The sequence below is a fragment of the Podarcis gaigeae genome (assembly GCF_964106915.1).
Source record: "Podarcis gaigeae genome assembly, chromosome: 3".
Classification (NCBI taxonomy): Eukaryota; Metazoa; Chordata; class Lepidosauria; order Squamata; family Lacertidae; genus Podarcis; species Podarcis gaigeae.
In genome coordinates this window covers 71,460,739-71,483,981 of record NC_139680.1, presented here as the reverse complement: position 1 = coordinate 71,483,981, position 23,243 = coordinate 71,460,739, and the positions used below count along the sequence as shown (strand labels likewise).

The window sequence follows — 23,243 nt, the reverse complement described above, 5'->3', positions numbered from 1 at the left end:
TCTAGTACCAGCCGCTGCAAGAGATATGATACAGATCTAGGATGGCCTGCTAGTCTTTCCTGTTCACCTAAAACAACTTATTTTATCTGCTACAGTGACACTTGCTTACAGCAACAAACGAGAGAACTTTGACCTTAGTTTTCTCCCCCTTCTTTGAGAGCTGGAATGCAAGCATTCATTTCAGGCGCTTTTTAAAAGGTTATTTTCAGCAGAGCTGAAACAGATCTGGTGATTGCAGATCTGCAAACTGAACTTGAGTGTTTGTGGTTTTCAGTAAAATATCTAAATTTGAATTAATAACCTTTCTGAGAGTAGCTTAGCATTTCGCCAATATCTCACTTTAGATGAGTGCAGGCTTGACAGATTCAGTAAGAGACAAAGCTCTTGTAGTTTTAGTATTTTCTTAAAATGGTACATTTCAGGAGGTGTGGACTTTCTCCTAATAGCTCTGCAGCTATACAAGCTGAGATCATCCTTTTTGTGGTGCAGCAGTCTGCCTGCCCCCTCTACCTTCCACCCTGCCCCCCCGCCCATGTGTGGCAGGGCTCTGGATGCTGCAGTGGTCCTGTTCCATACTCAAGGGTGGGGGTGGGGAGAGAGGTTTGGATTGCAGCCTCAGATTGGATTGCAGCCATTAAATTAGGTTAGACACAGCTGGGCTTGAAGTCAAAAGTTCTTTCCTGCTGTTGGCCTTTCCAGCCTCAGTATATTCAGAGATAGACTGCCTCTGAACCTGGAAGTTCCATATAGCAACTTCAGCAAACATCCATTGATGGACAACTTTCCTCCTCCAGGTTCAGAAGTAACCTTCATCTGAAGTCTGCTGAAGCAGGGGGGACTAACAACAGAGAAGGGTTATTAGCCTTCCCTAGGCCTTGCTTATGGGCTACTTGATGCATCTGATTTGCACTATATTAATGACAAAGGTAAATAATTTCCTCCCTCAAACAAACGCTTTTATGGCAGTGGTTTTCAACCAGTGTGCCGTGGCACCCTGGGGCCCCTCGAATAGAAGAGTTTGGATTTGAAGAGTTTGGATTTGATATCCCGCTTTATCACTACTCGAAGGAGTCTCAAAGCGGCTAACATTCTCCTTTCCCTTCCTCCCCCACAACAAACACGGTGAGGTGAGTGCGTCTGAGAGACTTCAGAGAAGTGTGAGTAGCCCAAGGTCACCCAGCAGCTGCATGTGGAGAAGCGGGGAAGCGAACCCGGTTTAACAGATTACGAGACTACCGTTCTTAACCACTACACCACACTGGCTCTGAATGATAGTCAGGGGTGCCGCAGGCAACACTGGCCTCTGTCCCACTTTCCTTCCCTTTCTCCTCTCTTGCCTTCTTGCATGTCTGCCTCCCAAAGGCTTGTACGGCTGTTTGTTGCAGCAGCCCTGGCTACAAGCTCTGCAAGCAAATGGTGTCTCTGGGGCTGGCCAGGGGGGGTTGGTTGCCAGGAGCTGAGGTGTCCTTGGAGTAAGCAAGCAAGTGGGCAAGGGGGACCAGCCAGCCAGTCCACCAGCCCTTGCTGTTGGGAATGGGCAGATAAGTGGGAAGCCAGGCAAGCAGGCAGACAGGCGATGCCCTGGCCTTTCTTGTGCTTGCTGTGTGCAAGGCCTGCCTGGCAGCTGAGTGCCCGGTACTGAAGGGGAGCCTTTCTGCTATGCAGGCCTGGCAGCACTCACTGCTGCCACTGCTGCCTCCCAAGATAAGGTGCTGGCTTCATGTTCAGCTTTGGCTAGTCTACGTTGGGCTACTAAGGCTGGGGGCATCCTCTTCCCAGGCCTCTGTAGGAAGGCACCTCTCTTGGAGGCAGGGGGGTGCAGCTCAGAGACCAGGGGCAGCAGCAGCGACTGCCCAGAGGACTCCCAAAGAGAGGGGAGAAGAGAGCAGACTGAGGGAACACTCCACAAGGGAGGCTTCTAGCTCTTCAGGCAAGGGGTGACATAACTGGGCTCCTAAGCCCTTCAGAAGTGCCAAAGAAAGAATGTGGTTGGTCAAGGGAGCTGTGGACACAAAAAGGTTGAAAACCTCTGTTTTATGGGATCAGAGGCATTTTAAGGAAGATCCCAAAACAACTTTTAAGCCAAGTGATTTGAAGATTCTCAGAAATTGGAAGAGGCCAAAAGGGATTGGCCATTGGAAAGCTGTTTTTGCCAGCCTTTGCTTCAACCACTTTCTCTCTATTTCCTTGCATCGTTTCATCTGCTGCCATAATTCTGCCCCCCCCATACTTTTAGCTGTTTCTGTTTTAGCTATAAGCTGCCTTGAGTCCCCGTCAGGGGAAAAGGCTGGATATAAATAAATATAATAACTATATAATTATTCTATTGAAATTGTATTCTTGTTTTTTGAAAAAAATATTTTTTACTTTGTGTGCTACCCAGAAAACTTGTTACTGACCAAGGGGGGAAATAAAGTAAAAACCATTCTGCACTGAATTACTTGAGACCCACGCGCATATTTTCCCTTTCAAATAAGTTCCTTGCATAACAATCAAAGTCATACCTGTTGTATTCTTCACTGGTGAACCCCCTTTTTTTAAATATTCCAGCTGAACAATGGGTTTGAATATCAACATGTTCAACAGAAGCAGAGGGGGCAGAGGGTATGAAGTGAATGTAAATCCTGCCCAAAGCGCATGTTTGGCCTTGCATGCTGGAAGTAAGTCATTGTGCACACAATCCTAAACTAAAAGGATCCTGATGTTTTGCCCCTTCTGTTATACTAATTGAATTATTATCTTTTGTTGGGGTGGTTTGTTTTCGGCTGAATGGAAATCGCTGTGCCACTGGGCACCCTGCTACGAATTAACATTCAGCTACAAGGTCTCCAAACATCTGGGTGGTGGTTTTATTTTTTTGTTCACCAGACACTCTTCATAAATATTTAACAAATCAAATAATTAAAGAAGAATATGATCTGCCAGCTGCGGCACCAACGAACAACAATGCCGTTGCCTATCTGGCTGATTACTCTTCCTGTGTAGTGCTTGTCCCTTGACTGTAATCACTTCACAGGGTGCACCATCCATGTAGAAACCACTACTGTTTGGAGAGCCACTGGTTTCTCCAGAATCAGAACCAAAAATGTAGTGATAATTATGTTTATGTTTTGTCAGCTGGGTGCAGAGAAAGAGACAAGGAGAGTTGCTCCCTGAAGCTCATGCTTATAAATTGTGTCCATGAAATTTTTAGTCTACCTTTGAAGTATTCCCATTTGTGTCTCTCACAAAAACAACCACCACCACCTATTGGATGCCTGAAAAGACATGTATTGCATTGTGGCTTTCATAGACACTGGCAAGACAAATCAGTAAAGGATTCTGTGCAGACGAAGAACATGCAAAGATGGACTATTCAGAGATGGCCCTGCCAGCTGTCCTGCTGATCCCTCTGCCATGTGCATGTCTGCTAGTGCTTTCGTATTTCACCATCTCTTGCCCTTACCAGGTAAGCAACAATCTGGAGCATTGGGATTATGAGCATGAACATAATTATGTTCATATTGAGAACCAGTGTGGTGCAGTGGTTTGATGGTCAGACTAGGAAATGGGAGACGAGGAGTCCAGTCTTAGCCACAAAGCTCACTAGGTGACTTGGGGCCAGTCACTGCCTCTCAGCCTAACCTACCTCACAGGGTTGTTGGGAGGATTAAGTGGGGAAGGGTAAAATAACGCACTGCACCTTGGCCATCTTGGAGGAAAAGGTAGGGTATTAAATACTTTCAAATTGCTAGGTTGGCGGGAGCTGGGACAGAGCAACGGGAGCTCACCCCGTTGTAGGGATTTGAGCCACTGACCTTCCAATCAGCAAGCCCAAGAGGCTCAGTGGTTTAGACCACATTGCCACCCGCATCCCACATATTAAATACATACATACACACGTACATACATACATACAAAGAGCCAAGCTGGAGAAGGCCAAAGGTCTGTCTAGCTCAGAATCTTTTCTCACAGTGGCTAACCAGATTCCCAGAGGAAGTCCACAAGTAAGAACTGAGCACAACTGCACTCTTCCCTCTTGCAGTTTCCAACAACTGGTATTCAAAGGCACAATGTCTCTGACAGCCAACACGGCTCTTACCATTGATAGCCTTAATCTCCATGAATTTGTCTTTTAAAGCCATCCCTGTTGGTGGCCCTCACTGCCTCCTGTGGGAGCGAATTCCATCACTTAACTATGCACGGTGTGAAGAGGCAACTGTTAGGTAGATTTGTGGCTGACTGACTGACCAAACCCAAAGAGTGCTCATCATGTGAAATGTAGATAAATAGGCAGCCAGAGGACATTGGCAAAAACTGACTTCCGCACCCACCTGCAGTGGGCAGAGAAGGTGATATAGATATTTGTAAATAATGATGGGAGGGGCCAAGGAAGAATGGGATACTGAAAGCAGGGATATCATACATGAATCAATCAACTGAAAAAAACAAGCTTTCATCAGTGAAATATAGCCAATGAAAGTAGGATCATACAACCCTAGCAGTGATTCAATTGCTTTCACAAAGCAAAAATGTTTGTAATGCCTTAAGCATCTTTGGCTTCAACTCAGAAGAAAAGACCTATCAGTAGGTAAGAGGGGAGGAGAGATAACAGGTAAGGGGGTGAGCCGAAAGTCTTGCTCTGAAAAGTGAAATCCTTTCTTAGTTTCTAGACATTGGTGGAAGGAATTCTTTACTTAATTTGATGGACAAGCACAACTGCAAGGTTGAAACAGACTGTCGACAAAATAAGTTCCAAGTGGCACTCATAAGGAGCCCAAACTGTGACAAATGACACGTTTAGATCAGATAAAGCTGTGTGCTCTTTCTTCTTAAGTGAAGAAATGACTTTCTGGGAAGTAGGCATAATTCTCAGCGGAACAAATTCTGGCCAGGTTGGAATTCACCAAAAACTGGAATGACAGTTGGCTACCTGGTTGGCTACCTGCTTCATTTTGGTATGTTTTGGAAACATGTACAATAGATGTGTTCAGAAGATGCAGGATTGTGTCTGCTGCCCCTCACTCCCAGGCACACTGTCTCTGGCTGTACAGAACAGCTTGTATGTGTGTAGGCTCTCTTTCTGAAATTGGAGAGGGTGGCAGGATCCTAGGTTATAGAGCCTACCTACCTGCAACTTATTTCTGTGCACATGGAACCAATTAATGCATGGTGTGGGGACAGGTGCATGTGTCCTACATGGTTTGGGCCTGTGGGAAAAGGACTAAAAGCACCTCTGGATCTCTGGGATTTGCATTTATGCCACGTATGAAAGTTTGATATCTGAGGTAGTATGTGAAAAAAATAGATCTGGTTCTGATGTAAGGGGAAATCCATTGTGGAAAAACTCAGACTCATGTGCTCCCCTTTCCCTTTTGTAGACACTGGAAATGTTTGCTGTAGAATTTAGAAGACGAATGAGGAGAAGAGAGCAAGAGTGCAGTCAAGAAAGTTAAATTACTGACAGCTATGAGTGAAGGTGAGTGGGTGGGCTTCAGGCTGAAGATGGCCCTAGTTAGGGATGGAAATTCTGGAAAACCTGACCTTAATCCAATTGGATTCCCCCCCCCCCATTCCATCTCACTTCTTGCTGTCCATGAGAAATGAATTGTTTGTTTGTTTTATTATTCATAAAATTTATACGCTGCTCGACTGTGAGAAACTTCAAAGCAGTTAAAAAAAGATAAAACAGTAAAATCAAGAAAAAATCACAACCCTACTTTAAAACATACAAAAGTTTAAAATTACCTCAACTTTCTAAGCATCTGGGTGGGCTTGTCTAAATAGGAACATTCTTATCAGGCACAGAAGCATACAGTAAGGAGCCTGCTTGATCTAAGAAGGCAGGGAGTTTTCCAGGTTATGCTAAAAAAATAAGCAATTATTGCAATATTACATGCATTATTATATACTTATTATATGCATATACAGGTTTCATAATGTAACCAGCACATAAACAAAACATACAACAATGCAGATAACTGTATAAAAATACTTATGTGTTCATATATTAAAAAATATGCTTCAGAAATATAGTAGCACATGGGGATTGATGTGTATACCATATGTATTTTTGCATACAATTAGTAAGTTTTTAAAAACAAAAAACAGTTGACAATGTGCAGGAGGCTCAAACGTATGTGGGTGCTCAATTCTAGAGGTGGTCCAATGCAGGCAAAGATTGATCAGGTCAGCACCACTAAATTTCATATATTAGGCATGTCCAACTTCAGGTAGGCGGCGATCTACTAGGCAGTATCAAAAACTGGCAGTGATTTACCACACTCTCCCACTGTCATTCTTCAACTTAAACATATTATATTTGGCTGAGCTTATGATAAAAAACAAACAAATGATAATCGCTTCCATAAATCAGTATATTTTTATGCGAAACTGCAGGGCCATTCCGTCATGGGGTGAAGGGTTCCTCTCAGACGGCCCAAACTTCATGCTCAACTGAAGCCCAACGCTGCAACCAGCTTCAGAACTGCCCTGCCGACCACTCGCAGGACCCTTGGCAGCTCCCAGGCATGGGCGCACATGGCTGAAGCTTGTGCCCTTCTGGATCGCTGTATGCTCCTCTCCGTTTCTTCCATAATTTAGATAAAAGATAAGGGGTATATTTTTTGGGGGGGGGGGCTGCTATCCTCTGAGGAGGAAAGAGGATGCACACAAAAAATATTGCCATAGTGTGATTGACCAAAATCCATCCCGCAATTGACCGTTCAATCGTGATTGATGCGTTGGACATGTCTGCCATATATAAATCTGTTTAAAACAGATTCATCCCTCCTCCTGGTCCAGATGAGTTCTACAGACAGAGCTAGGGAAATAGGTTGAGAAGAAGGACTAAAAGATGGAGAGATGGGAATAGCCACCAAAAGTCACTAGAGGTGTCACTGGCATCTTATGGTTAATTGGACCCCCTTGGAGTCACATATTTGTACAGATTTAGCTACGAGCACGTTTGTGAAGAGGGCTTCCCCGGCAGTGAACAGAGCTACCTTGCCGCTGATGCTGTGCTGCAAGAGGTTCATGCTTCTATGGTTCTCTTTACCCTTGTGGCAGGTAAGCAGCTAAAAGCCATAGGCTCCATTTCAGGTTGTTTCAAAGGCTCAGGTGATGCATCAACATCATGAAACCCTCTACACCCAGGGCACATTCCCCCTGAAGCACACTGCAGATGATACCATTTAGTCTTGTCAGAAACAATATGTTGAACACCCTTCTTAACTACTGCTAGCTCCCCGGCCCACAACTAACTTGACCTGGATTTAAAATATTTATCTTTTGTAGGCTTCTTTTTTTTGCTCAGAGTTTTAGTTAATATTTTATGGACAACGTTTAGCTGGGAGATTTGATGCTAGCTCCTATATTTTCTTGGATACTCACCAGGCACTCACATTATGAGCACCACTGGAGCTTCTGTCTCCAGTTTGCTGCTGTAGGCTCTTTATTTTAAAAATGTTGCGGTCCAGATCCTCAGTTTGCTGACATGAAGCCATCATGATTCTACTGGAGAAGATGCAACTGTGCTTCTTTGCACCACTTTATGGGCTTGCATTTAAGCATAACCTAATATTATTCCAATCTCTAAATCCCTCTGGTTGTTCATTTCTACAACAACAACAAAAAATATATAAATCTTCTCATGAGTTCAGCCGACATAATATTCTGCCTAGAGCTATTTGTTGCCTCTTGTGTTACTTTTATGGATTTTTTTTTTAAAAAATATTCAATCTTAATATTGCCATTTCACCTTCAAAAAATCAAAATTGCAGATTCCATTATTTAAAGCATATCCAAAAAGGGATTTGCACAAGGCTGTAAGATCATATGCCCACACAGCTAATTGCCTTTAGCGTTGAGATTTCAGTCAAAGTTTATAATTTTCTTAGGTTACATGCTGGTAGCTTGATAGTTTTATTGCCAGATTATCTTCACTTTTGCCTAATCAGGCATAATTGTGCACTGTTATTATAGAAGTTATTAAGACCATGTTTCACCTTATAGAAGTGCACATGCCTCTCTTCATGTGGTTAGCTTCTATAGTTTTTTTAAACATGTGTTTCCCCCTTTAAATGTTTATATTAAAAAACTTGTAAGTGTTCCCTTTTCAGAAATATATTTTATCAGCTTTCCTTCAATATATATACTTCTCTCCCTTCCAATCCAAGAGGCTTCTGTATCTTTGAACTAAATCTGAATTTAAAATGAATTGAGCTTAGTCTACTGTCCCCCAAGTGTTGGAAATGTCCTGTCTCCCCTTTTCTACAAGGAATTCCTTCTCATCCTATTTGATCTCACTTGACAGGTATCCAAATTTATTATTAAATCTGCTGGTGTACCATCAGTGTTTGACGAGAGCTATTTGCTATGAAATTGTTCCTTGGAGCATTGCTCCTCTCCATCCCCTTGACTCGGAATGCTCTTCTGGTGAAACAGTCAGCAAAATTTAAAGAAGAATAGCATTGGTTGATGGAGCAGAGTCTCTCCTAAAGTCTCCCCACTTTTTAAAAACAAGCCTTTCCAGTTTAAATAGTTTCAGTCCCGCAACTTCTTAAATATCAGCACTCTTATACAAACCTGTAAAGGCAAGGAAGTTTAAAAAGTCTACAAGGAGGGAGTATTTTCATTTACTTACTTACTGTCTCTGACCCCTGAGTAAACAGATTGAATCTTTATGTTCTAGCTCTACAGCACTGCAAACCATCTTAATGCAAGAAGATGGTGGTCATATGAGAATATGAGGACTTTGTATCCAGTGTTACTAAACACTGGGAGCTTTTAGCAGTCAGACCTAACCATGCATATTTGCTAGTTAGTATATGAAGGGGTTAAGGACCACAGAATTTAATTTCTGCAGTAGACTCAGCGGGGTTAAGCCCCCTCTTCTCCTGAGAGCACGTAAAGTTTGTTTCCTGTTCCTCTTTCTCTCTCTGTTTCCTGAAGTTCAGTAGTTTCAGTGCCATTTTGTTTTTTTAAAGCAACAACACTTCAGCCAAAATCAGTGTTATATCCTTAATTATAGTTTATTATATAGGAAAAAGTTGTTCACCTTCTCTTTCTTCAATTGTTCAATAACATTTTAGCTCAAGTTCAGGATATTTATTTGACCTTTTGTATCTTCTATATATAATGGCATTTGATTCATTAGCTTCTGTAAAGATGGCTGACCTTTTATCTAAAAAACAGTCCATTTTACTCTTCTGCTTCCTCCTCTTTTGTGCCATGGAGACAGTTACTCCCCTGGTTTTGATATTTTGTGATGCTGGAGTTCTTCCTGAGGATGACGCAGTCTGGTGCTGAAACCTGTCCTTCCCATTTCTGAAAAGTTTGCTTCATTGGTGAAAGAGGTTTCAATTTTTCTTCCTCTTTCACAGGCACTTTATAATTTATTTGGACTTTTTAATGGTCACATCCACGTCGCACACTGAAAGCACACTGAAAACACATGGCTCCCCCCCGCCTCCCCTCAATCCTGGGATTTGTAGTTTACCCCTCAAAGAGCTATTGCTATTATATTTATTTATATCCTACCTTTTCCTCAGAATGGGACTCAAGGCAGTTTGCACAAATTAAAACAACACAGGTAAAATACAAAAAGATAAACACATATAGAAGATATATAAGAAACACATATAATAGTTTAAAGACCAATTAAACTCTAATAGAATCAAACCAACAGAAAACCAAATATATTAAAATACATGTAGTAAAAAGAAAGAAAGAAAGCACAACACTCTTAAAAGCCCTTTCCTTTTTTTTCTTTTTAAAAAGTCAGTTCCTAAAGGCCTGTTGGAAAGAAAAAAAAAGCTTCACCTGCCAGCAGAAGGACAACAAGGAGGGAGCCAGTCTAGCTTCTCTAGGGAGGGAGTTCCAAAGTCTGGGAGCAGCCACTGAGAAGGCCCTCTCCTGCAGCCCCACAAAACATGCCTGTGAGGCATGTGGGACTGACTGAAGGGCCTCTCTTGAAGATTTGAGAGCCCGGGCAAGTTCATATGGGAGAATACAGTCCTTCAGATAGCCTAGGTCTAAGCCATATAGGGCTTTATAAGATATAGACAATGCTTTGACTTGTGCCAGGAAACAGACTGATAGCCAGTGGAGTTGTTGTAACAAGGGAGTCATACGCTCCCTATATAACCACCAGCAGCCAACAATTGGGCTGTACTTCTTTGGGCCATTTGAGGTTTCTGAGCACTTTTCAAAGGCACATAGAGCATGCTACAGAAATCCAAACAGGATGAAGCTAAGTTGTGTGTCATTGTGTCCAAATCAGATGTCTAAAGGGATGGGTGCAGCTGGAACACTAGCTTTAGCTGTGCAAATGCACTCTAGCCCACCCCAGAGATGTGGGCATTCACGCTCAGGGTTGAGGCCAGGAACATGCCCAAACTGTGAATCTGTATCATCCCCGGAAGTGTTACCCTGATCCAGCACCGGCTGAATCTCTATTCCCTGTTCTGCTTTCTACTATTCTAGTGCATATGTACACACACTTTTATTTTCTTTTTTCTTTTTAAGAAAGACAGTCCCAGAGGAAAAATAGAGGCAGTGATTTACTAGGAAATAAAGACTGCTGTAGCATTTTGATGTGGACCAGCTACTGATGTGATCCTAGTGTGGCTTCTTGGCCTCTTTCCTCAGTCTCCTCAGTCAATGCAAATGCTTGATTTATTAATTCAGTCCTTAATGGATTACATCAAACAAAGTTATCTAAATGTTTTGGTCAAAGCCTCTCTCTTTCCAGATTCTGCTTTAACCTAGCTGATACTGAGCAACACACAACCTATAATTCTTGTTACTTCATTCTCTTGGGAGTTCTATGAACTTCTTATCCATCTTTCCTTCCTAAAGCAAATGTTAACATAGCACAATCTCCTATTAAAAAGCATTGGAGATGTAAATAAGAGGGTGTTAGCAGGTGTGGGCTTAAATATTTCATTATCCTGTTCAGCATGGGATTGTTCTTAAGAAGCTACGAAAAGCAAGGAATTGTGGAAGTGTATTCACAAGGGTGCCAACTTAAATAAAATAGGGGGGCAGGTAAGCATAATAAATAATGAGAGGGGGCACCCCCCATTTGAATGGCAATGCCCATCAACTTTGGAGGGGCTTGGCCCCCTCAAATATTTTAGGGGGGCTGAAGGGACCATTGAAAAGTCCTGCAAAGGGGCTGATAGTCTGAGCGATGACTTACCTCCAAATCATTTGCAGGACTGTCAGGTGAGGGAGGCACTTCTCATTAGGGATGCCCTTTCAGAATTTAGGGGGATAGGGCAGCAAAGTGGATTGCAGCTGGAGATGATATTGAGTGTCCCACTCTTAGCCTCTAGTCTATTCAGAGTCAATACACAAAATAATGACCTAATGTTGCTGTAAATAGAGGCTGTTGGAGCAGGTGCATCAAAACAGGGAGATTTGCGTGCCTCAAATTAGTAAAGTGCTCAGAGATACAGGAGCTTAAGGATGGGAGAATCTCTCAATTTCAGTTTCAGTGTCTGGCTTTGCCGCTCTTCAGTTCTCCATGCTTTCACAACAGTTCATGTATTTTTTTTCAAAAAAATAAAAAAATGTCCTCACAAGAATGTACCAGTATATTACTGTGAATTTCTCCTAATAGGCACATTTTTGTATGTAATTTTGCCTAATATACACATTTTTGCAAAGCAAATTCTCTTAATATAATGCATTTTTATACGCTATTTTGCCTGATACAGTGGTACCTTGGTTGTTGAACGCCTTGGCTCCCGAGCACCGCAAACCAGGAAGTAAGTGTTCCGGTTTGCGAACGTTTTTTGGAAGCTGAACATCCAACGCGGCTTCTGCTTGAGTGCAGGAAGCTCCTGCAGCCAATCGGAAGCTGTGCCTTGGTTTTTCAACAGTTTCGGGAGTCAAACGGACTCCCGGAACGGATTAAGTTTGAGAACCAAGTCACCGCTGTATATGCATTTTGATGTGTGCTTTACTCCAGTATTTGCATTTTGTACACATTACTTGGCTGGAGAACTGCCCTGCACAATTTGGAGAAGCGCAAATTTTGAAGGATAGCTCTGTTTTTTCTTTGTGAATCATTTTGGAAAGTGTGGCTTAAGTAGTTTTTCCTTTAAATGCAAATTACACTGTATTCTGTTCCCATCCCTACTGCGGCTGAAGAATAGTCACACATGGGCCCTGACACATATGGGGAAGAAGGGTGATAGGCTTCCTTATCACTTCAAACTTTACAAAATTTCAATCCAGAATCTTACACAGTATAAATGTCTACCACATTGCCTCTTTCTCTCATTCCCCCTCCCCCAACTGAAAAGGTGTCAATGTTGTGACCTTTCCTCATGGGGGAGTTGCTCCACCCTCTTGATCATTTCTGTGGCCCTTTTCTGAATCACTTCCAACTCTACAATATCCTTTTTGAAATGGGGCAACCATTTCAACTGCACACAGTATTCCAAATGTGGCTGCACCATAGATTTGTATTGACTATCAGACGAGGCTGCTGAATCAAGCCTGTTCTCAAGCCAGTCGCTGACCAGATGATGACAAGAAGGATCTGAGCAAATCACCACTTTCCCCACTTGTGATTCCCCTCAGCTCGTATTCAGAACATAGCCATTCAGGTTAGTAGCCATTGGTAGCCTTATCCTCCACTAGAAAGGCAAAGGTATGGACATAACGCTACACTGAAATCAGAAGTCAGTTTCAAATCTTATAATTATAATATAAAATTAAATTCCACCCATCTGACTGGGTTGCCCCAGTCAGTTGGAGCAGCTCCTAACAAAAAACAGTAAAAAAACAATACAACGTCACACGCTAAAAACTTTCCTGAAGTCTTTTTAAAAAATCACATAGCTGTTTATCTGTTTGACATGTGCTGGGAGGGTGTTCCACAGGGTGGGCATGAGTACCAGAAAAAGCCCTCTGCCTGGTTCCCTGTAACCTTATTTATCTGAATGAAGGAACCACCAGAAAGAAGGTCCTTGGAGCTGGATCTCAGTGTCCGGACTGAGTGACCCTACCAGAGGGTGATGAAGGAGAATGCAAGCCAAAGGTTATAATGATAATAAACTGTAATGATACATCACAGTTTGTTGTGACATTCTAACACAGTCACCAGGATCACAGTTTGTTGTAACATTCTAAAACAGTCACTGGGACAACTCACTTACAACATCGTCAATTTCTTTTAATAAATAACTAAATGGTTGAATGCATATCCCTCCAAAGCATCAGACTGCATACCTTTCAGACGACACTCAAGTCTGTGTCCTGGAGAATGCAGGGTGTTTAATAAAATTAACAATCTCTGCATTTTGAAAAGGCAGGACATAATATTTGGTTGGTAGAATACATTGCCCTCTGCTCCTTTGCCAGCTTCTCTTACACACACTGCCGAAAATGCATCCGCATACAAAAGAGAGTCTATTTGACAGGTCCATGGAGGCCGGAGGTGTGATATAACCTGGAATGAGGGCTGTTCTCATAATGAGAGACAGCTGAAAGATTATGCATGTAACCTCTTATATAGACTCTCTGGCTCTTTTTCATAAGCCAGCAGATGGTAGCAAAGTCTGTAGATCTCAGGACAGGCAAATGTGCATTAAATACTGTAACTGCCCTCATTCATTTGCCATTCATCTTCACTTGTCAGTCTCTTTATAAAGTGCCTTCTGTAGTGCTGACCCTGAAATTGCATCATTTAATCTGTAATCGCATATTGCCAACATTCTCTCCATTTTATCGCTTACCGACTGCATTAATTCCGCTGCACTATGGACCACCGATAGCTCTAGGCAACTCTCTGAGGAAAAGAGATATTCATAAAAATGTAGAGATGCAGAAAGGGAAGAGGCTGACACGCCTGAGATAAAGGAAGGAATCTTAAAGGAGGGGGGAGAGAGAGAAACTTAGAGGCATACAGGCCCCTGGTTTTCTTTTTTCCTTTCTCACCCTGACATGTTGTGCTTTGAATTCTAAATGGCTTATTAGGTTACTATTATTTATAAGAGCTGTCGGTGAGTGCTGCCTTGAAAAGATACAAGAAAGAGCCCCTCCACAGAGAAGCTTCCTATTGAAACACAAGTACCATACAAATGCATTTTACTATATCTTGGTGTGTGTGTGTGTGTGTGTGTGTGTGTGTGTGTGTGTGTGTGAGAGAGAGAGAGAGAGAGAGAGAGAATCTTTCCTGAGGATAGATTAGAGAGGAGAGTAAATAAATGAAGTGTTTGTCAAGCTAGATGCCATGACGGATCATGGGCCATTTGGCATATCACATTCATGAATCAGGCAGGGACCAGAGAAGAGTGTGGCTGGATGAGTGTGCTTATCAGCCTCAAAAAGGATACTGTAGCACTGGAAAAGTTCAGAAACCAGAGACCAAAATGATCAAGGGGCTGCAGCAGCTTCTGTATAAGGAAAGGTTACCACATTTGGGTCTTTTTAGTTGTTGTTGTTTTTAGAAAATGGTGAGGGAAGGGGGGACATAATAATGCATGGTGTAGAGCAGGCATAGGCAAACTCAGCCCTCCAGATGTTTTGGGACTACAACTCCCATCTTCCCTGGCCACTGGTCCTGTTAGCTAGGGATGATGGGAGTTGTAGTCCCAAAAATATCTGGAGGGCCAAGTTTGCCTATGCCTGGTGTAGAGACAGCAGAGAGAGAGAGAGGGAGAGAGGGAGGGAGGGAGGGAGAGGGAGAGAGAGACAGAAGTGTAGGTGGGTTTCCATGAGGCAAGACACAGTGATAACAGCAGGAGCCTTTATTGAAGTAACAGAACTGGACAACAGGGGCAAAGCAACTGCTTATATACATTTCTGAAGGCCTGGGCCACTCCCATTCCCAACGTGATTGGCTGTCTAAACTTCCAAGCTGTGAATCATGACTCAAAGTTTAAGGGCCAATGGCAGAGGCCCAAATCCTGGAATGCTCTGTGACTGGATATCATTCATCGGATCAGAACACAGGAGCTCAGAATCCTTAGTCCTGAATCAAGCCCTTGCAAACACAGACCACTGAATAAATAACAGACAGACAGACAGAAAGAAAGAGAAATATGCTTTCCTCCCTAATACTAGAACCTGGGAGCATCTAGTGAAGCTGAATGTTGAATGTTTTAAGACAGCCAAAAGGAAATGCTTCTTCACACAGTACACAAAGTATGGATTTTGCTCCGACAAGATGTAGCAATGTCTACCAACTTGAATGCCCTTAAAAAAGGATTAGGAAAAAAATCATGGAGGCTAAGGCTATCAGTGGCTACTAATTCTGTCTGGTGCTTTGCAGTCTTGGGCTTTTTTCCATTTCCTTCTCAATCTGCAAATCCCCGATAATGTGGCATAAAACCAGATGTGACATTGTACCGGTATAGCTGTTGGCAGGCTCTTCACTAAGCATTTTTGTCGCCCCCCCCCCCCCTGCCAGCAGTTATAAAGCCTGACTGTAAGGCTTTGCTAGAGTTGCCAAAAGGGGAAAAAAATAGCAAAGCATTTTCCTCCAAAACTCCTTGAGTGGCTGAAGGTGATGTGGAGCTCAAAATAAGCAGGGCCTTCCATTTTCATAGGTTTCTGGAAATGAGCTGTGTTATGTGCATTGCTGAAATAAAATGTGCTTATCTGATATGTGGCAAAATGTAAGAATTGGGCTCTGGAGTCTGAATCCTATTGGGAGTGTTAAGTAAAGGTAAAGGTACCCCTGCCCGTACGGGCCAGTCTTGACAGACTCTGGGGTTGTGCGCCCATCTCACTCAAGAGGCCAGGGGCCAGCGCTGTCCGGAGACACTTCCGGGTCACGTGGCCAGCGTGACATCGCTGCTCTGCCGAGCCAGAGCCGCACACGGAAACGCCGTTTACCTTCCCGCTGGTAAGCGGTCCCTATTTATCTACTTGCACCCGGAGGTGCTTTCGAACTGCTAGGTTGGCAGGCGCTGGGACCGAGCAGCGGGAGCGCACCCCACCGCAGGGATTCAAACCGCCGACCTTTTGATCGGCAAGTCCTAGGCGCTGAGGCTTTAACCCACAGCGCCACCTGCGTCCCTTATTGGGAGTGTTAATGTTGAACAATTTACATTTAACACCCTAAATTCAGCACCACTCATAACTGGGAATGTGCAGAGAAGTAAAGTACTGATATTTTTTGAAGGCAAGCAAATTTGAATTTGCTTGAGAATTTCCTCCCAAATTTGTTTCAGTGCTAGCTGCTCATAGAGTCAGTTGAAGATATCTTGAAGTGAAATGAATGGATAAGTCCAAGTTCATCCTGAGCTACTTTTTGGCCCCTGATGAAGACGCCAGAACCTTTGGCTCAGGGTATGTGCATTTATGTTAGAGAGCTATAGAGAGATTCCTGTGGCCACTGAAATGATGTGGAAAATACTTCCCTTGTTTCCCTATATGTGGGAAACTATATTTTAAAAGACTTAGTCTTGTGAAAGGGCTGTGAGTATATCCTTAGACTCTAGATGGTAGTATGCAACCACAGTGTATCCTTATAATGGCCAATGTCCCTTCAAATATACGTAATGGGTAATGCACAGCGGCAAAATGAAGTCAGCAAGAAATTTATTTTTTAAAACCGAAAATGAAAAGGGCTATAGATTTTTTTCAGATCCCATGTTTACATTATTTTATTTTATATTATGGGCTATGTGTACTAATAATATTTAATAGAATAGGATCACTCCAGGAGGATTTTTGTAGAATTACTCACAAAAATGAAACAACGGACTCCAGTGGCACTTTAAAGGCTAAATGTTTATGGTGGTATGAACAGTTGAATCAGGAAATAGACAGTGATGGTGCTGGAGCTATACAGAAAGAAACAAGAGGCTGAAAGAAAAGGGAGGTGAAATCTATTTTATAAGGGGGAAAGTAATACTGCAATCCCATGTATATCTTTCACAGGCACATGCATATAGAATTTCAACCTATATACACTTTACCTGCGAGTAAGTCCCATTGAATTCAATTAGACTTTCACATACTTGGAGCCAACATGCTCTGTTTTTAGGCACCAGACTAAAACACTTCTTTCCACCCAGCTTTTGTAAGTTAATTTGGAGGGTAATTAGATATGTCCCCTGCCCTCAGTTTGTCATCTTGTAGCAGAATGGGTAAGTAGGATTTGTCCTTTTTATAAATATTGATGGATGAGCATTTTAGGTACTTTGTTTCCCTGATTATGTTTGTGTGATTTCAATGCCTTATGTGTTTATTTGTATCTTATTAATTTGAAAGCCCCATTGGGACCCGTTTTGTGAGAAAAGTGATGAATAAATAAAACTAAATATCAGTAATACAATAATATTTCTGAGAAGACATGCCTAGGATTACATTGTCAATCTCATGTGAGTTCGAAGGAATTTGCCTTGCAGTGAAGATTCTTAAACGTGGTTCTCCGAGCTAGTCAGCAAGCTGTTACCTGGCCATGAGAAGCTCAAATTAAAGGGAGTGGGTGGGAGCAGAACTTCCTCAAAACAATCTTTGGTTGCAATTCTGTGTTGCACCACAGGGTTTTATAGATGTTGACTGCATTATGAATTCAGAGCCATCATTATTTTAAGAACATAAGAAGAAGTTGTTTGTCAACAGGTAGCACCTTGACAGCAGCCTGAGTGGGCCCAAAGGTCACCTGATCACAGTCTTCCCCGTTATTGTGAGAAGTGTTGTATTTCTGTTTAATTATAGCAATTGGGAGAGAACCAGCTGTGACAGCCTGCATGCACAACAGGAATCCATTTGCAAACCAGACTTCCTGTTTCTTATCTCCACTCCTCCAGCACCCCACACACTCCCAAAATCTGCTCTGGAGAGTTCCCCAACCCCCCAGAGGTTGCCACTGGGGGGAAGGAGAGTAAGACAAAACCCCTTTATGTGCTTGGACATCTGCTTGTGCTGTGTTGGATCTTATTTTTAAAATTCTACATACATATTGACGTAAAAGTTGTGCAAATATTTCCCTTCCTTACCCTCGCATTTGGCAATGCACACTAGTGGTAGATACGCCTTGTGTTGTCACTAATTTAGGTTTGCTACTTGCAAAGAAGAGGGACCCTCGCTCCATGGTCAAGCCCATGCTATGCATATCGAAGGTCCCAGATTCAAGCTCTGATGTCTCAGGCTATAGGATCTCATGTGACAGGTCTCAAAAAGTCCTGGATGGTTGTTTCTAGTTGATATATGTAATAGTGGGTTAGATGGTCCAATGAGCTGATTCAATAAAATAAGGTTGCTTCCTACTTCATGTGGGGGACAAAATACTTTTTGGACTCAATTAAATATCAGTTTCCACTTAAATATCACCATAGGATAATTTTAAAAACTCATCCCATGTAGGAAGAAGTGTACTTGTAAAAATCTCCCTTTAGATTGCAAAATCTTGATAAAATATAACCAACTGATAACAAAGCAGGACATTGTGTCTTATTTGTGCTTCCACCCCCAAAAAACTGTGCAGTGTTGAATTCTTTAGGTGACTGTTTTTCAGCTTAACTGTAGTAAATGTGAAAGCTATGGATCAATACTACAAATGTGTGATTAGTGTTCAGTGGGTACCAAACATTAGAGTATGTATTCTATCTGAGTCAATGCTGCTGAAGGAAGGAAAACCAGAAAATAAATGGACTGAACTAATGAAAGTAGATAATTATTGCAAAGCCCAACATAAATATTTCTAGCAACTCTTCTGAAACAATAAAGTAACTCTAGCAAGTCTTCTTCCTCTCATCTATCTCTGTAGATATTTCCATATCAAATACATTGTGTGGGCTTAAGCCATCAGGCAGTGCTGATATAAAACCACAGTTCACTTTGATAGAGTTTACACATATCAATTCCTGTTTTGAAGGGGGGAAAAGAACTTGCTGGATTTCAGGTGATTGTATTTTGTTATTTGATGAGTGTATATTATAGACCAGTGGTTCCCAATTAGCTAAGTACTGTGGACCCCCTATTTTTCAAAAGCCCAACCACGAACCCTCTACTTTTGCAAATTTTTATACCTCTGTGGTAGTTTTGGTTATGTGACTGGTGCCACAGATCCCCTGAGTGGGCTATGGACCATGGACACCAATTGGGAACCACAGTTTTAGACCATTATAGACAAACAGTGCTCAGAGATTACATACAAAGTAGTAATAATAATAATAATAATAATAATAATAATAATAATAATGGCTTGGGATTGGGACATTGAGAAGTATTCAATGAACTTTTTGTGCCAGCACAAGGGAATTTCTCCCTCTCCTCCCTGGCACCACCTACAAATCTGCTCCAGAGGGTTGAGGGGTTACATAGAACAGATGTACAGAGGGGGGAGAAGGACATCCTGCCATGGAAGGAAAAATCATTGTTCACTTTAGAACTACACTGAATGTTCATTTTAGAACTACACTGAATATGATCCATTGTGTTTTGTTATTTGATAGGTCTAGAATGAAGGACAAAGAGCTATCAAAAGTCTACACTGCCATCTGAAAATTCATGGAAGCAACTTTTACCACAGAAGGAAGTCAGTATGGGATTAAAGATACAGAGTCATAAAGAAGCTTTCCTTCTCATCACACTTCTACTGTGCCTTCTCTAAGGTGCTTTGATGTGGCTGTCATCCATCCATTTTTACATGGTACGTAGGATAGATCAGTGCTTTAAATGAACAAGCAATCACAAAAGTTGTGTTCCTCCTGCACATAGCACAACAAAATGGATCACAGGTACATCCTTTAACAGAAACTCAGCAGAATGTTGTTTGCCCTTTGAAAGAGAAATTGCTTCATGTCACTTTCATCAAAACCAAAGCTATGGAGATCATTACATCTTTCTCTTCCTGGTTCTGAAGATCTGTTAGATGGATTGCAGGAGAACGAGTCTGTGAATAGCAAAGTTCATCCAGTTGTATTTTTCAACATATGAGAAGCACAGTGGAAGGCTTGGAAATACGAAAAAGGAAGTATAATTGCATCCTCACTACCATGTGTTGTTGCTCTACAGCCATAATAATAATAATAATAATAATAATAATAATAATAATAATAATGACATCTATGTACACAACACTTTACAAAGAACAGGACTGCCAATTTCAAACTCAATGTCATTCCTATGTTTCCTTGTTTTCCTTCTCCTGCTGCCTCTGGAATTGCTGCTTTCTCATTACCTTTGTCCAATATTCACCAATCTCTCCTGGCAAGGGGTTTACAGTCTGAAATAAATATCGAGAAACAATAAGGTAGAAATAAGGTAATACAGACTAGACAGACAATAAGGCAGGCATCCCCAAACTTGGCCCTCCAGATGCTTTGGGACTACAACTCCCATCATCCCTGACCACTGGTCCTGTTAACTAGGGATGGTGGGAGTTGTAGTCCCAAAATATCTAGAGAGCCGAGTTTGGGGATGCCTGCAATAAGGTATACAGACTAGGACTTTGCCAACCTGGTGCCCTCCAGATGTTTTAGACTATAACTCCCACCAGTCCTAACCAGTGCTTTGTGTGGATGATAGGAGTTGTAGTCCAAAACATCTGGAGGGCAGCTGGTTGTCCAGTGCTAGTATAGGGAGATGGGGGAGCAATAATTCCAGAAGCCAGGGGAAGCATGGAGGCAATAAATAGGGATGAGATTCTGTTTGAAATTTGGAAGCACAAGGCTTTATATGAGTTTATAAGGAGGATTTCTTTTTAGAAAGGCGTATATTATAACTATCAATTGTCTTGGCAACTACACAGTTATTGAAATAACCAAATCCTTTCCCCTAGTGTCATCCCTATTTTGAGCACTCGCTTTGGTTAGAATATCCTTTCAAACTCTGAATCATAGTGCTGTGTTTGCTGAATATCACATTGTAAATATCACGAAAACAGTGTGGCAAGGGCTCCACGCTGCTATTATTATCTTGGCAGTCCTGCGAGGAGCTAAGCATACTTTGCTGCATTTCTTCTTTGAGCCCCAGGGGTGGGGTGGAGGAACACAAAGTGTTCTGTATGTTTTTCAGCTCTTGCAGAAGAGTTGCTGCAGATGTGAGCAGGGCAAAACTTCCTGTTGTGGTTATCAGGTATCAGAAAATCCCTCATTATCCCCGCTTGGCATTTGCTCTGTTCTAAAAACTAGCCCACAAGTTGAAAACTTGCTGCCTAAGCAATTAAAGGCAAATGTAATGGGGGCAATGTCTGAGCTCAGTCCGAGCCTTTCATCACCTAATAGCTTCCGCAGGGTGCTTAATTAGTTTCTGAGCATTAGACCAGCAGCAATCCTTAACTTCTGCCCTTCCGAATCACAACTTAACTCTCCCACCCAACACACACAGAGAACCATCCTCAGACTACTTATTTGACTACTTATCTGTCATTTTGGGTACAGGAATTACAGTATAGTGCTCATGTATACAACACATAATACTTTAATACTCCTATGAAGAAGCACTTTCTTTTCTCTGTCTCAAACCTTCAGCCTCATTAGATGTCCATGAGTTCTAGAATTATGAGAGAGGCAGGAAAAAACTTTTCTCTACCCACTTTCTCTATGCCTTGTATAATTTTATAAACTTCTGTCATGTCACTTTTTATGTGCCTTTTCTCTAAATTAAAAAGTCATGAACGTTGCAACTGTTCTTCCTAGAGGAGCGGCTCTATCCCCTTAGTCATTTTAATCGCCCTTTTCTGAATAGGTACTGCCATGTTTTCCCGGGACACAGGTGGCGCTGTGGGTTAAAGCCTCAGCGCCTAGGACTTGCTGATCAAAAGGTTGGCGGTTCGAATCCCTGCGGCGGGGTGCGCTCCCGCTGCTCGGTCCCAGCGCCTGCCAACCTAGCAGTTCGAAAGCACCTCCGGGTGCAAGTAGATAAATAGGGACCGCTTACCAGCGGGAAGGTAAACGGCGTTTCCGTGTGCGGCTCTGGCTCGCCAGAGCAGCGATGTCACGCTGGCCATGTGACCCGGAAGTGTCTCCGGACAGCGCTGGCCCCTGGCCTCTTGAGTGAGATGGGCGCACAACCCCAGAGTCTGTCAAGACTGGCCCGTACGGGCAGGGGTACCTTTACCTTTACTTTACTGCCATGTTTAGCAGTACACACTTCTTTCAGCATCCTGATAGCAAGCATTTTTTTTTTTTGGCAAACCTTTAAGAAAGTACATCATAAAAGATTGACTTCAGTGGGTAATGAATCTTCATTGCCCCTGGTTCCCTAAAATCCAAGTCCAATCTGCCAAGTTAGTGGGGAAATCCTCAATGTCGTCATGTCCCCAATGCAAAATCCTTAGGTTCTTTAGAGCCAAGCATATGGCAGATTATAGGGATATTGCTACTGGTGTTATTCTTCTCTGGGAAATTAACAGCACTAATATAAAGTGCTACTTTCTTAGCTTACATTAAAAGTAACGGGGGGGGGGGTGAGGTGGAAGAGGCAGATGCAAAAGTGATGACTGAGGATTTGTAGAAAACAAAACAAAACTCAGCAGCCCAATAAACTGTGTGTTTTATTATTTGGTATTCATCACATAAAAACAACACAAATGAAAAGTCCTGACCTTTTCACTGGCGGCAGCAAAGCTCTGACAATAGTCAATAGTTACAGCTAATAGTGGTGCAATTTAAGGACTGCTATGTAATGATGAGGACTGCAGCACAAAATCTAGAGTCTCCTGCAAGAGCCTTTTGGGGGCCCATCATGCCAACTGAGCAATTCTTTTTACTGTGCTTTTTATTTATTAAACTGTACGTTTTATGCAGCAACGGAATTTATATATTTGTGTAAATCCATGTTTGTGTTGCATGGCATAGCCTCTCCATGGCCGTTGCTGCTGGTCTCCTACCTTGGACAACTCATAGTGGCTGCTGGAGAGCAGAGCGCAACAATTCCTGTAGGTTTTCTTGTTTGTTTGTTTGTTTTTTAAAAAATGCATTGTGTGTCTGCATCTAATCTTGCTCCCTTCTAAAATTTATTTATTGGGGTGTGTTTTTCTTTTTGTAAATCTACCAGAGAATAAAATAAAATAAAATCAGGATTAAGAGGAGGGCATGCGTGCTGTGTCCCTTTGGCATAGTGGTAGTGGCACTCATCCTTCTTCTGACAGGAAATGCTCTGCGGTAGGGAAACAAAAATGGGGGGCTGAGGAGGATCAGTTGGGAGAGAATGAGAAATGTCCCTATTTTCATCTGAGGAACATTGGAGGGTATGAAGTAGGTCTGGGTCTGGTCACCGCATGCATGAGTTCCATGATGGAAGAAAGGTGGGATATAAATGTAAGGAAACAGGTTAAATAAATTAAC

At 42.3% G+C, this 23,243-nt stretch overlaps 1 long non-coding RNA gene across 4 annotated transcripts in view; it reads left to right on the top strand.

The window, feature by feature from the left end:
* The window catches only part of LOC310841606, a 59,660-nt gene that overhangs the window by 13,164 nt on the left and 23,253 nt on the right, over positions 1 to 23,243 (top strand). For 3 of the 4 annotated variants that reach the window (XR_014562589.1, XR_014562590.1, XR_014562592.1), the window contains exons 2-4: positions 2,551 to 2,660; positions 5,383 to 5,458; positions 19,407 to 19,603. This is a non-coding gene — a long non-coding RNA (uncharacterized lncRNA). Of the gene's footprint in view, positions 1 to 2,550; positions 2,661 to 3,117; positions 3,449 to 5,382; positions 5,459 to 19,406; positions 19,604 to 23,243 lie in introns of all 4 variants that reach the window. The other variant, XR_014562591.1, reaches the window with a different exon arrangement.